This window comes from Orycteropus afer, unplaced genomic scaffold (genome assembly GCF_000298275.1).
Source record: "Orycteropus afer afer isolate SDZICR_OR568_19922 unplaced genomic scaffold, OryAfe1.0 scaffold00685, whole genome shotgun sequence".
NCBI lineage: Eukaryota > Metazoa > Chordata > Mammalia > Tubulidentata > Orycteropodidae > Orycteropus > Orycteropus afer.
In genome coordinates this window covers 553,644-569,464 of record NW_006922272.1, presented here as the reverse complement: position 1 = coordinate 569,464, position 15,821 = coordinate 553,644, and positions in this window count along the sequence as shown.

The following is a 15,821-nucleotide window of genomic DNA, read 5'->3' as shown; positions in this document are numbered from 1 at the left end:
TGATCTTTCTACAGTGTACGTCTTAAGATAAAATCTTTAAAAATGACTCATCACCTACAGGATAAAAGTCCAAACTCCAAGGTATAAAGCCTGTCATAATCTAGCACCTTCCCACATTTGCAGCCTCAGGTACTGCTTACAGTTACATCCCAATAGTCCATTCTGTTTCATACTTCATGCGTTTGCAGAGTTCTGTCGGTTTTGAGAGACTTCCTCCTCTCAAAAATGTCAGAAATTTCTTTGTAGTCTTCTATGATGTTTTAAAAAATATATCCAAAAAGTCTGATACCTCTCTCTCTTCCAGACGTGGATCATAATTCCCTTGATGAAGGATCCCTGGTGGTGCAGTAGTTAAGCACTCAGCTGTTAACACAAAGGTTGGTGAGTTAAACCCACCAGCTACTCCATAAGAGAAAGATGTGGCAGGCTGCTTCCATAACAATTCCAACCTTAGAAACCCTATGGGGCAGTCCTACCCTGTCCTGTAGAGTTGCTATGAGTCTGACTGAGTCAACAGCAGTGGGGTTTGGAATGAGAGTTTCTGATGCATAGAATACCATGGAATGACAGTGTGTGCTTCTGAGACTAGGTAATGAAATTCATTGTGACTTTTTCCTCACATATGTTCTCAGATCACTCAATCTGGGAAAGGCAGCCTATCGAGAAGCCTGTGTAGGAAGGAAATGAAATCTCTGGCTAACAGGCAACAAGGAACTGACATCGGCTGACATCACTGTCAAAGAACTTGGAAGCAAATCCTTCAGCTCCCTTGAGAACTTGAGCCAGAACCATCCAGCTAATCTCCTTCTGGATTCTGAGATAATAAATGTTAGCTATTGTAAGCTGCTATGGTTTGGGCTAATTTGTTACACAGCGATAGATAACTAATCTTCCTTTAGGACTCCTCTTTTGTGAAGTTTTTCTGAACCCACTTTTTTCTTCACTTAACCGTCCTATAAAATTGGATTTTTCCCTATTAGACAGTGAGCAAGAACTCTCACCTTTATCTCCACCACCACCACCAGTTTATAGCACAGTACTGGCAAATGGTAAGTCCTCAAAGAATAAGTCCTCAAAGAAACATTTTGCTGCAGGAAATGAAAGATATCTTTGGTCAGTTGCAAGCAACTTTAAGGTAAAGACCATGTATTTTTATTCATTATTCTCCTGTATAGTATCTTTGGAAAGGAAATTTGTAAATGCTCCAAAGATATCTGTAATATTACTCAATAAGTGTTTTTAGCACTTTTTACTCCAGCATACTAAAAAAAGAGTCCATATGATTCAGTTACTGAAAAATATTTTACCAAAATAGTACAAATAGTAAGAACTCACCTGTCACTTTGTTGTACCATGGTGGCTTCTGTGAGGCTAGAGTCTGTGCCATGGGTACTTTGAATACCAGCAAGGTCACCTACTGGACAGGATTCAGTGGAGCTTCCAGACCAAGACAGAAGAAAGAAGGGACCATCCACTTCTGAAAGAATTAGGCAGTGAAAACCTAATGAATACCAGTGAAACACTTGTCTGATATATTACTGGAAAACTTTATGAATAGCCCTGAAACACTGTCTGATACAGTACCGGAAGATGAGTCCTCAGGCCACAAGGCACTCAAAATACAACTGGGGAGGAATGCCACCTGAGAGCCAACCTTAATGACGTGGAGGGAGTAAAGCTTTCAGGATCTTCATTTGTTGATGGGACAAGTCTCAAAATGGGAAGAAACAGCTGTTAACATCCATTAATAAGAAAGTAGAATGTACGAAGTATGAATCTAGGAAAATTGGAAATTGTCAAAAATGAAATGGAACTTGTAAAGATTGACATTCTAGTCATTAGTGAGCTGAAATGGACTGATACTGGCTATTTTGAATCAGACAGTCATATAATCTATGGCAGGAATGACAAATTGAAGAGAAATGGCGTAGCATTCAATGTCACAAAGAATGCTTTGAGATCTATCCTGAAGTACAATGCTGTCAGTGATGGGATAATATTCATACGCCTACAACTTTGCTTGCTGAAAGTGAGGATGACTTGAAGCACTTACTGATGTTTGAAGAATACAGTCTGCACTGTGGATTACATCTCAATATAAAGAAAACAAAAATCCTCACAACTGGACCTGTAAGCAGCATCACAATAAATGGAGAAAAGATTGAAATTGTCAAAGACTTCACATTGCTTGGTTCTACAATTTATGCCAATGGAAGCAGCAGTCAGGATATCAGACTATATATAGCACTGGGAAAATCAGCTGCAAAGGACCTCTTTCAAGAGCTGAAGAACAAAGATGTCTCCTTGAGGACTTAAGGTGCACCTAGCACAAGCCATGGTATTTTCTGTTGCTTCATATGCATGTGAGAGCTAGACAGTGACTAAGGAAGACGGAAGAAGAGTTGATGCTCCTGAGTTGTGGCATTGGCAAAGAATGCTGAAATACCATGGACTACTAAGTGAACTAACAAATCTGTCCTAGAGGAAGTGCAGACAGAGTGCTCTTTGGACGCAGGAATGGCCAGACTTCGTCTCACATACTTTGGTCATGTTGTCAGAAGGGACCAATCACTGGAGAAGGATGTCATGCTTGGTAAGGTGGAAGGTCGACAAAGGAGGGCAAGGTCCTCAATGAGATGGATCAACACTGGCTGCAGTGATGGGCTCAAGTATAGCAGGGATTATGGAGCTGGGCCAGGACCAGGTGGTGTTTCATTCTGTTGTGCATAGGGTCGCTGTGAGTTAAAAGAAGACTCACGGCACTAACGACAACAACAACACAAGGGTGGCCCAGAAACGGAGCTGGACACCTGGGGGGTATTTGGAGCAGCAGCCTCTTTAAAGGGCAGCCCAGAAGCAGAGTTGGGCAACAGGGCGGGGGGGAGTGGTGTTTGGAGCACTGGCTTTAAAGGGAGGCCCAGATGCAGAGCCAGGCACCCAGGGGATGTTTGGAGTAGTGGCTGCTTTAAAGGGCAGCCCGGAAGCGGAGCCGGGTGTGGGGTTTGGAGTGGCTTTAAGGGAGGCCAAGAAATGAGTAGAGCAGTTTGGAACAACTAAGGGAGACAAACTTGCCTGACAGGTTGTCATCCAGTGGTGGCTTAGGAGTTGCTATGAGCAGTGTTGGAAGTGCCAGCAGGGTTACCCATGGTGGACAGGTTTCAGCAGAGCTTCCAGACTAGGACAGACTTGGAAGAAGGAAGAGGCCATCCACTTCTCAAAGAATTGGCCCATGAAAACCTTATGAATAGCAGTGAAACACTGTCTGATGTATTACTGGACAACTTTATGAATAGTCCTGAAACATTGTCTGATACAGTGCCTGAAGATGAGCCCCTCAGGTCAGAAGGCACTCAAAATACAACTGGGGAACAGCTGCCTACTCAAAGAAGAGCCGACCTTAATGATACAGATAGAGTAAAGCTTTCAGGACCTAGATTTGCTGATGTGCCATGGCTCAAAATGAGAAGAAATGGCTGTAAGCACCCATTAATAATCGGAACATGGAATGTATGAAGTATGAGTCTAGGAAAATTGGAAGTTGTCAAAAATGAAATAGAATGAATAAACATCAGTATTCTAGGCATCAGTGAGCTGAAATGGAGTGGATTTGGCCATTTTGAATCAAATGGAGTGGATTTGGCCATTTTGAATCAGACAACCATATGATCTATGCCAGCAATGACAAATTGAAGAGAAATGGAGTGGCATTCATCATTGCAAAGAATGTTTCAAGATCTATCCTGAAGTACAGTGCTGTCAGTGAGAGGATGATACCCATACGCTGACAAGGAAGACCAGTTAATACTAATACTCAAATTTATGCACCAACCACCAAAGCCAAAGATGAGGAAATTGAAGATTTCTACCAATTTTGGCAGTCCAAAATTGACCGATTTCAAACCTGCAGTCAAGATATATTGATCATTACTGGTGACTGGAATGGGAAAGTTGGAAATGAAGAATCACTAGTAGTTGGAAAATATGGCCTTGGTGATAGAAATGATGCCACAGGTCGCATGACAAAGTTTTGAAGACCAGCAACTTACTCATCGCAAATACCTTTTTTTCAACAACATAAACAGTAGATATACACATAGACCTCAACAGATAAAATACACAGGAATCAGATCTCATACATCTGTGGAAAGAAACAATGGAGAAGCTCAATATCTTCAGCCAAAACTAGGCCAGGAGCTGACTGTGAAACATACCATCAACTGCTCATATGCAAGTTAGTTCAAGTTGAAGCTGAAGAAAATTAAAGCAACTCTGTGAGAGCCAAAATATAGCCTTGATTATATCCCTCCTGAATTTAGAGACCATCTGGAGAATAGATTTGACACATTAAACATCAGTGATTGAAAACCAAATGAATTGTGGGATGATGTCAAAAACATAGTACATGAAGAAAGCAAAAGGTCATTAAAAGGACAGGAAAGGAAGAAAAGACCAAAATGGTTGTCAGAAGAGACTCTGAAACTTGATCTTGAGTAGAGAGTAGCTAAAGCAAATGGAAGAAATGACAAGATAATAAGAGCTGAACAGAAGATTGCAAAGAGCAGCTCAAAAAGACAAAAGTCAGTTATTAGAATGAAATGTGCAAAGATTTGGAGATACAAAACCAAAAGGGAAGAACTGAAGAAAAACAAGCTTTGAGTTGCAATATTGAAAGATTCTATGGGTGAAATAATGCCAGAAGCATCAATAGAAGACGGAAAGAATACACAGAGTCACTGTACCAAAAGAAATTGGTCAATGTTCAGTTGTTTCAGGAGGTGGCATATGATCAAGAACCATTTGTATTGAAGGAAGAAGTTGAAGCTGCACTGACAGAGTTGGCAAAAAACAAAGCTTCAGGAATTGACAGAATACCTATTGAGATGTTTCAGCAAACGGATGCCATGCTAGAGGCACTTACTCATCTATGCCAAGTCATTTGTCAGACAGCTGCCTGGCTGACTGACTAGAAGAGATCCATATTTTTACCCATTCCAAAGGTTATCCAACAGAATGTGGAAATTACCAAATAATATCAATATCACCTGCAAATAAAATTTTGCTGAAAATAATTCAAAAACAGTTGCAGCAGTATATTGACAGGCAACTACCAAAAATGCAAGGTGGATTCAGAAGAGGACATGGAAGGAAGGATATCATTGCTGATGACAGATGGATCTTGTCTGAAAGCAAAGAATACCAGAAAGATGTTTGCTTGTGTTCCATTGACTATGCAAAAGCATTTGACTGTATCACAATAAATTATGGATAACATTGAAAAGAATGGAATTCCAGAACACTTAATTGTGCTCATGAAGAGCCTGTATTTAGACCAGGAGGCTGTCATTCGAACAGAATAAGAGGTTACTGCATGGTTTAAAATCAGGAACAGTGTGCATCAGGTTTATATCCCTTCACCATACTTATTCAATCTGTATGCTGAACTAATAATATGGGAAGCTGGACTATATGAAAAAGATTGTGGCATCAGAATTGGAGGAAGATTCGTTAACAACCTGTAGTATGCAGAAGACACAACCTTACTTGCTGTGGTAGTTAAGTTTGTGTGTCAACTTGGCTGGGCCTGGTTGAGTGGCTGAGCAGCTGGATGAAGTATTCCCCATGATGAGGCTGGTAATCAACTCCATGGTCGAATCTACTGTGAGCAGCTGAGTAGCTGCCTTAGGGATATGGTCTGCTTAGTGAATATAAGGAGAAACCTTGGGGAATGGTCTCCAGCTCATGGCACGCTTGAACCCAGCATGTTGTAGCTGTGTCATTGTTCAGCAGCCTGCCATGTTCTGCCAACCTTGGAACTTTCAATGGACTTGAATTAATGCCCTGCCATGTGGTTTGGTAACATAAGGACTTGTTGTTGTTGTTGTTGTTGTTTGCCGTCGAGTCGACCCCGACTCATAGCGACCCCTCCTTGGGTTTCCGAGGCAGTATCACTACGGAAGTAGGATTGCCCAACCTTCCTTCCGAGGAGTGGCTGGTGGGTTTGAACCGCCAGCCTTCTGGTGAGCGGTTAAGTGCTTTAGGCACTATGCTACCAGAGCTCCTACATAAGGACTATGCCTTTTTATTTGTCAGCCTTGGGGTTATCAACCTCAGCAGCCAGCAGCTGAGTGAAGAAAAGCTTCCAGCTTCAGTGGGGCAGGAGCAGGAGGCAGAGCTGAAGCCCAAGGTCAAGGAGTTTTCACCCAGCCCCTAGAGCCTGGCACTTTGAACTCAGACTTAAAACCTCCAAACTGTAAGATTATAAACTGTTTCTTCAAGCCATCCCATTGGTGGTATATTGTCAGAGCAGCACTAGGTAACCAGAATACTTGCTGAAAGTAAATATTGCTTGAAGCATTTGCTGATGAAGATTAAAGACCATAGTCTTCAGTATGGATTACACCTCAACATAAAGAAAACAAAAATCCTCACAACTGGACCAATAAACAGCATCACAATAGATGGAGAAAAGATTGAAGGTGTCAAAAATTTCATAACAACAACATTTGGACCATAATCAACACCCATGCAAACAGCAGTCAAAAAATCAGACATGATATTTCATTGGGCATCTCTGTGAAGGATCTCTTTAAAGTGTTGAAGAACTAAGATGGCACTTTGAAGACAAAGGTGTGCCTAACCCAAGCCATGGTATTTTCAGTCACCTCATATGCATGTGAAAGCTGGACAAAGAATAAGGAAACTGAAGAAGAATGAATGCTTTTCAATTGTGGTTTTGGCAAAAAATACTGAAAATACCATGGACTGCCAGAAGAACAAAATCTGTCCTGCAAGGAGTGCAGCTAGAATGTTCCTTGGAAGCAAGAATGACCAGACTTTGTCTCACCTACTTTGGTCTGTTGTTAGAGGGACCATTTCTTGGAGAAAGATACCATGCTTGGTAAAGTGGAGGGTCAGCCAAAAGGGCAAGGCCTCAACTGGATGGATTGACACAGTGGACACAGTGGATTAACAACAATGAACTCAAGTATAAGAGTGATTATGAGGCTGGCACAGGAGCAAGCAGTGTTTCATTCTGTTGTACACAGGGTCACTATATGAGGCGGAACTCATACAATGGCACCGAACAACAGTAGTAATAGCCACAGAAGTAGGTAACACTTAAGGTTCACTGTGTGACACACACTGATTTAAGCATTTTATTTATGTATTGACTCATGAAATCCTTACATCTATCATATGAGATCAGAATTGCTAAAATATGTGATGGTGGCATGGTGGTGGAGGAGGTTGTAAGTTGTTGAGTGATTTCTGATTCATGATGCCCCATGTATGCATAGTAGAGTGCTCCTTAGGGTTTTCAGGTCTGATCATTTAGAAGATTGCCAGGCCTGTCTTCCACAGCACCTCTGGGGTGGTTTGAAACCACCAGCCTCCCACCTAGTAATCAAGCACTTAACCATTTGTGCCACCCAGGGTCTCCATAAAAGATACGGTATGAATGGTTTTCAATAGTTACTGTTAATCCTTTCTCAAGGTTTAGTTGTTGTTTTTGTTGTGTGCTGTCATATCAGACCCGACTCCTAGCGACCCCTTCTTGGGTTCCTTGGCGGTATCACTGTGGAAGTCGATTGCCCAACCTTTCCAAGGAGTGGCTGGTAGGTTTGAACTACCAGCCTTCTGGTTAGCAGTCAGGTGCCTTAGGCACTACACTACCAGAGCTCCTCAAGGTTTAGTTAGCACTAAAAAAAGAAGAAAAAAACTATAATTCATGTTTTATCTTACCTACCTTTATCACCTAACATTAATGTTCTTATCTTTCCAAGATAATTAAATTATCTTGTCTACAACAACAACAACAAACAAATCATTTCAAAAATAATGTGAGGTAAGTTTTTACCCATGAAATCAATTTTATACAATGAAAAGTTATTTTTTTCCCTCACATCATACAAAAAAAAGATATTTTTGTCCTCTGTTTATTACTCACAGCAGCTTTGTTGAATGTGTAAATGTGTGTTAAATTGCCTTCTTAATCTAAACATTCTATGTATGAATTAATTATATCTTCCACTTAAAATAGCCCCTCAAAAGTCACTAGAAAAATAAATATAAATTAGCAAATTGATTCAAAATCTTATTGACAGGCCATGTATAATCCACTACTAAGTTATTGTTGACACTGAAAATTTAACAAATCTGTTTTAAAAGGAAGGAGGAATGAATATTAAATACTAAAGTGATAACCAGAGTGAAAAGAACTACATCCATGAAAAAAAAAATTTGCTTCTTCAATAATACGACCTTAGTAATGGTTATTCAAATGCTGAATGTTTTTTAAATGAGGAATTTAAAGTGAAAAGGTCAGTATAAATGAAATGAGACACAGAAGATTACAAAGTCTGTAAGTCTCAAGAACATCTTGGGTCTGAAAAGAGCCACTCTAGAAACCCACAGTTCACATCAATTCCATTCTATTAAAAAATTCTTGATCTCAGGAACTTTCTATGTTTAACCTAAAGTTTTCTTCTTTTGTGTGTGTGTGTGTGTGTGTGCATTTTATTTTTTATTTATTCCTTGAAACTGCCAGTATTGCATATTTTTCCAGGACAAATACAGAACTGAGCATATTTTTTCCTACAAAATTATGATATAAACTTAACTCAATTTTCTGTCTTATTGCTAATAAACCTTATAGGTATGCAATTTGTAAAAAATCCTTTACGGACGATACCTAGAACATGCTGCAAGCTACAAGAAATAAGCTAAATATGAGCATATAAGCCTGCATCTAGACTAACATTATACTGACTACTGGGAAACATCATGACTTGGAAAAACTAATGAGATAAAGTTCAGGTCCAGAAAGGGTTGAATAGAAACCCTCATATATTGTTCCCAATGATCCCACATTACAGTACTTGAAAATAAAGGTAAAAATCTGGCACAAAAAATTAAATACATTCCTTCAAAACACATCAGAAACAGCTGTTTTTCGAATCAAAAGTAAGTAACTTGGTTAGTAATTGGAGAGCATTTTGTTTCAAAAAGAACCCCTGCAGATTATCTGGTTAAACATGAATACTTGGTTTAGTTCTCAAAATCTGCATTGACATTTTTCTGTGAGAACACATGGTCCAGTTTCATTTAAGCAAACAAACTAGTTAGGATCACAAGTCTGTGCAGCAAGAGTGACTATTAATATTTCACTAAGGGAGTCCTGGTGATGTAATGGTTAAAGGAGCCATCTGCTAACCAAAAGGTCTACAGTTCAAACCTACCAGCTGCTCCACAGGAGAAATATGAGGCATTTGTCTTCTGTAAAGATTTACAGCTTTGTGGGGCTGTTCTACTCCATCCTAAAAGATCACTAACAGTCAGAATTGACTCAATGGCAATGGGTTTTGGTTTGGAATATTTCACTATTTAATACATACACAAGGATGCTTTTAGTTGCCAAGGTTTAAGAAAACTGAAAGCCAAAGAAAAACAAACTCGCTGCTTTTTGAGTTGTATCCAGCTCCTAACAACCCCTCCTTGGGCTTCCAAGGCTGTATCACTCCAGAGGTAGATTGCCCAATCAATCTTCCGAGGAGTGGCTGGTGTGTTTGAACCACCAGCCTTCTGGTTAGCAGTCAAATGCCTTAGACACTACAGCAGGTTAATTATACTAGTGTTCAACTGAAATAATTCAAAATATAGATGGCATCCACATTTAATGCCTTTAGCATGCCTTCCTGATCTATGTGATAAATTCAATAGAAATAAAGCTTTTTAGATTATACACCCAGTTTCTATGCATATTTTTTAGAAATTGCGTAGAATCTTAAGAGCCTAAGATCTAAACACAGATATTAAAAAAAAAAAAAAAAACCTAGAACATACAGTACTTTAACTGAAGTAACATTTAACTAACAGCAAATGACCAAACTAAACCAAACCCACGGCCATCGACTCAATTCTGATTCACATTGGGTTTCCAAGGCTGTAAATCTTTATGGAAGTAGATTGCCCCATCTTCTTTCCACGGAGTTGCTGGTGGGTTTGGACCACCAACCTTCTGGTTAGCTGTCAAATGCCTTGAGCAGTATGCCACCAGAGCTCCTTAGTAAATGACCAGTATCTCCAATAACAATTCAGGGAAATGGAATTGATTCCAACATATTCTTTCTTTCTAACATCATTTTCTCAGTCTAAATCTTCCATACAGATTGAAGTTATTTACTCATAAAAGACTTACAGTGCTTGAGGATCTTTATTAAACTCCCCTTTAACCTTTTGTGGAATTCCATTATGATGACTACCATGACACTGTTTCAAATACATAACCAAAATAGTTTTATTCTCAACCTGTCTACCTATACATTTCAAGCAATATTTGATGCTTCAAATACCAAAATGACCATGAAAATAAGTAAAGGAATTGGATCAGTCCCTCAGAGTTTATTGTGTGAGGATTTCTCTTGTAATTGTGGGTTTTCAAAACTTTTCATTAATTTTTTGCCACTATTGCTGAGCTTTTTGTAAATTTTTTAAATGTATTCTAGAACTGATCATAATTATATGCTTTTAATATAACCAGTTTTGAGAATAATAGAAGAAATGCTTCCTTATCTTAATGTGGTATTCTGTTGTGACTCAGTATCCATTTGTCATTCATTATTCAGAAGCAATTACTGTGAATTGTATCTTAATTACTTGCCAGACATTGTGTTTGATTGTCATTTAGTTCTCAAGATGACTATCTTTCCCCATTTCCTCATAATGCCACATGAATGTGGCAGATCTTTAATTTTACTTTGCCTTATTTTGCTCTTCAGGTATCTGTGTCCTTACATTGAATTTCTCTCTGTTACTCATCACCCTTGGTGTCGATTGTGACAATATATTCGGAACCTAGCATTAAAAATGCTGTTACTCTCCAGTGGTTTTATGGGTCACTAAGGCATTTGACTGCTAACCAGAAGGCTGGCAGTTCAAACCCACCAGCCACTCCTTGGAAGGAAGGTTGGGCAATCTACTTCTGTAGTGATACTGCCTCGGAAACCCAAGGGGGGGTCATTATGAGTTGGATCGACTCCACAGCAGTGAATTTGAATTATCACTTTTTAAAAACATTTTTTACAAGAAAATAATTACTAAATGTCTACAATGATTTACAAGCAACTTTACATTTTAAACTTAATGTCCAACTCTATATGAAGTAGTTAGAACCTGAAGTCATAATGAACTAAGGTCTTTTAAAAAAATTACCTAGAATAGAGATGAACACTATGTTTTATAAAGTACTGTTATTTCATCAGTAAGAATTAGTGCTTATTGACTTCTACATTAGGAAAATTGCTACATGACTGGTGAAGGTGGTCCTGGAGGAATATTACCCCAAAACCTTTTATTTTGCTTTTAGAAGAAGCCAATTATTAGAGAACAACTCTTCATAAGCATAGCCCACATGTTGTCATTGTGTGCCATTGAGTCAATTCTGACTCCTAGGGACCCTATAAGACAGAGTAGAATTGCCCCATAGGGTTTTCTAGGCTGTGATCTTTACAGGACCAGATCTCAAGTTCTTTTTCCTCAGAGTCGTCATGGCTTCCAACCTCTGACCTTTCAGTTAGCAGCCTAGAGCTTAGCTGTTGCACCACCAGATCTCCTTCATAGTTCATAAGTGGGCATAACACAGGAATGGCAAAACCCAGAGAGACAGTTGATGGATCACTTACCACTCAGTAGCTGCCAATGGAGAGATATTTGATAGTGTAGCATACCTAACCATAAAATATAGGCATTCTGAATAGTAGGGAAGATGTTTTCTGGTAGCCTCATCCTGAAAACTAATTTTTTTCCCCTGCTAAAAGCAAAGAAATATTTTTTAAAGCCCTCTTTACTGTAGCATCAAAGGATTAACCCTCTATTTTGAATGAACCAGTAACAGTCATATTTGTATACTTTAAGTTGAAGAACTTCCATGGATCTGTGTCATTGCTTATTGAAAACAAAGACTATGGGAAAGATGAGGGAAGAAGGAAGGAAGAACTGGATTCCTCAATAAACTGGTTACATGGGATACTGGTAAATATTCTGTGAAAAAAGAATTCCATGGTAAAATAAGCATAGGAAATGCTGAGTTAAATAAGTGAAAAAGGTTTCATTGTTGTAGTTTGCTAGAATTTTTAATATGCTAATTTACGAATCTCTAAGTGCCTTAGATTTTTTTGTTGATCTTATATCTCATAAAACCATGAGCTATCTAACTATATTTGACAAAGGTACAGTGCTTGAAAGGCTGAACTTTGGCTTCCTATAACCAGATATTAAGAATTCTCTATCAACTTTGTTATGAGGAAAGTGACATGTGACCTGTGTATCAGATGTTTTGAACAGGACAAACAAGATATTTCTCTCAACCTCTTAAGGCTAAGCTTTCACCAATCCGTTAAGCAAGGACTAACAAATAATATCACAATGATACTATGGTTGTAGCTGAATATGTTATGTAGGCATAATACAATATGTTGTTGTTAGGTGCCGTCTAGTTATCTTGACTCATAGTGATCCTATGCACAGCAGAAGGAACACCACCTGGTCCCATTCCAGCTCCGCAATCCTTGCTATACTTGAGCCCATGGCCACTGCCACTGTATCAATCCATCTCGTTGAGGGCCTTCCCCTCTTTTGTCGACCTTCCATCTTACTAAGCATGGCATCCTTCTCCAGGGAATGGTCCCTTCTGACAACATGACCAAAGTATGTAAGACTAAGTCTGGCCATTCTTGATTCCAAGGAGCATTCCGGCTACACTTCCTCCAGGACAGATTTGTCAGTTCCTTTAGCAGTCCATGATACTTTCAGCATTCTTCACCAACACCACAACTCTAAAGCATTGATTCTTCTTTCTTCATTGTCTGGCTCTCACATACTTATAAGGCAATTGAAATTACCATGGCTTGTGTCAGGCACACCTTAGTCCTCAAGGAGACATCTTTGCTCTTCAGCACATGAAAGAGGTCCTTTGCAGCTGATTTGCCCAGTGCTATACGTCGTCTTATGTTCTGACTGCTGCTTCCATTGGCATTGATTGTAGAACCAAGCAATGTGAATTCTTTCACAATCTTTTCTCCATTTATCGTGACACTGCTTATTGGTCCAGTTGTGAGGATTTTTGTTTTCTTTATATTGAGATGTAATACATAGCGCAGACTGTATTCTTCAACATTCATCACTAAGTGCTTCAAGTCATCCTCACTGTCACCAAGCAAAGTTGTGTCGTTAGTGTATCACAGGTTGTTAATGATTCTTCCTCCAATCCTGATGCCACATTCTTCTCCATATAGTCTAGCTTCTCAGATTATTTGCTCAGCATATAGATTGAGTAAGTATGATAAAAGAATGCACTCCCTAACACACTCCCTTCTTGATTTTAAACCATGCAGTGTCCCCTTGTTCTGTTCAAATGACAGCCTCCTGGGCTATGAACAGGTTCCCTGTGAGTACAGTCAAGTGTTCTGGAATTCCCATTCTTCTCAATGTTATCCATAATTTGTTATGATCCACACAATCAAACGCTTTTGCATAGTCAATAAAACACAAACATCTTTCTGGTATTCTTTGCTTTGAGCCAAGATCCATCTTACATCAGCTATGCTATCCCTCACTCCACATCCCCTTCCAATTCCTGCTTGCACTTCTGGAAGTTCTCTGTCAATATACTGCTACAACCGTTTTTGAATTATCTTCAGTAAGATATTTAATATCACTTGCATGTGATATTAATGATATTGTTCAATAATTTCCACAGTCTGTGGCATCACCTTTCTTTGGAATGGGTACAAATATGGATCTCTTCCAGTCAGTTGGGCAGATAGCTGTCTTCCAAATCTCTTGGCATAACCAAGTGAGTGCCTCCAGTGGGGCATCCATTTGTTGAAACATCTCAATGAGTATTCCATCAATTCCTGGAGCCTTGTTCTTCACCAATCCATTCAGTGCAGCTTTGACTTCTACCTTCAGTACCATTGGTTCTTGATCATATGCCACCTCCTGAAATGGATGAAGATTAACCATTTCTTTTTGGTACAGTGACTCTGTGTATTCCTTACATCTTTGGATGCTCCTACATCAGTCAATAATTTGCCCATAGAATCTTTCAATATTGCAGTTCGAGGTTTAAATTTTTTCCTCAGTTCTTTCAGCTTGAGAAATGCTGAGTGTGTTTTTCCCTTCTGGTTTTCTAACTCCAGGTCATCGCACATTTCATTATAGTAATTGGCTTTGTCTCCACGAGCTGCTCTTTGAAATCTTCTGTTCAGCTCCTGTGGTGGTTAAGTTTGTATGTCAACTTGGCTGGGGCTGGTTGGGTGGCTGGGCAGCTGGTGGTAGTTATTCCCCATGCATGATAAGACTGGCAGTCAACTCCACGGTGGGATCTACCACAAGCAGCTGAGTAGCTGCTTTAGGGATGTGGTCTGCTTCCCATATATCAGAACCAGCTTTGGGAACAGTCTCTAGCTTATGGCACGCTTGAACCCTGCATGTAGCCGTGTCATTGTTCAACAGCCTGCCAGGCTCTGCCGACCTTGGGACTATTAATGGACTTAATTAATAGCCTGCCATGTGGTTTGGTATCATGAGGACTGTGCCATTTTATTTGTTGACCTTGAGCTTGTTAGCCTCAGCAATCAGTAGCTGCCTGAGTGAAGACATGCCTCTAGCTTCAGTGGGCTGGGAGCAAGAGGCAGAGTAAAGCCCAAGATCAAGGGGCTCTCACACAGCCCAAGTGCTTGGCACTTTGAACTCATACTTAAACCCTCCAAACCAAAAGAGAATAAACTCCTGTTTGTTAAGCCCATCCCATTTGTAGTATATTCTTGTCAAAGTGGTATGAGGTAACCAGAACATAATATGGTACTGGGAGAGTGGGGTGCTGCTCTGACAGATATCTAAAATGTGGAAACAGGAGCAGAGTGTGTTCTTGGCCCGAAACCCTGACAGAGAGGCCCCAGCATAAAGCATGAGAGACAGTAGGAGCAGACCTGAGAGACAAGCATGAGAGATGGCAGGAGCAGAACCAAGAGACACATTAAACAGCAACAGGCTTACCAGCCCACAGAGGAGAAAGCCGGGTGCCACTGGATAGGTGGCTTCCTGGCAAAGTGGGTTGCCTTTGGGCATTAATTGGTAGAAGAGATCAGCATAAATTGGAGTAGCAGGTTGGCTGGCCCACGGAGAAAGAAAGTTGAGTGTTTTTTGGACAGGAAGATTTCCTGTGGAGTGGGTTGCCTTCGGCATTAATCGGCAGAAGCAGTGAGATCAAGAAAGGGGAAGCAGAGCTGCCTCCACCTCTAGGATAGGACCATGGCCTTTTGGGGGTGGAACCACCAAAGCCCCCTATGTTTCAAAGAGCCAGACCTTCACCAACTTAGTTCTGGAGTGTGGGGCTGCTCGTTCATATGAGCTAGTGGGATGGAGTCAAGCCTCTGCCCAAGAGTGAGGGGGCAGGTCTGCATGCCCAAGAGGGAGAGGAACGGGGCCCACCAGGCCAAGGGGGTGAGGTTGCCAGTCAGGAACTAGGGGACTGGAGTTACCCGGTGAAGAGATCTGTACAGACACCACTCACTGAAGATCTGTATAGGTGCCAAGTTCACAAGGAGTGTGCCTGATTGGGTGACTGGCAGCTGGTGGTAGTTAGTCCCCATGATGAGACTGGCAATCAACTCCATGGTGGAATCTACCACAAGCAGCTGAGTAGCTGCTTTAGGGATGTGGTCTGCTTCCCATATAACAGAAACAGCTTTGGGAATGGTCTCTAGCTTATGGCACGCTTGAACACTGCATGTAGCCGTGTCGTTGTTCAGCAGCCTGCA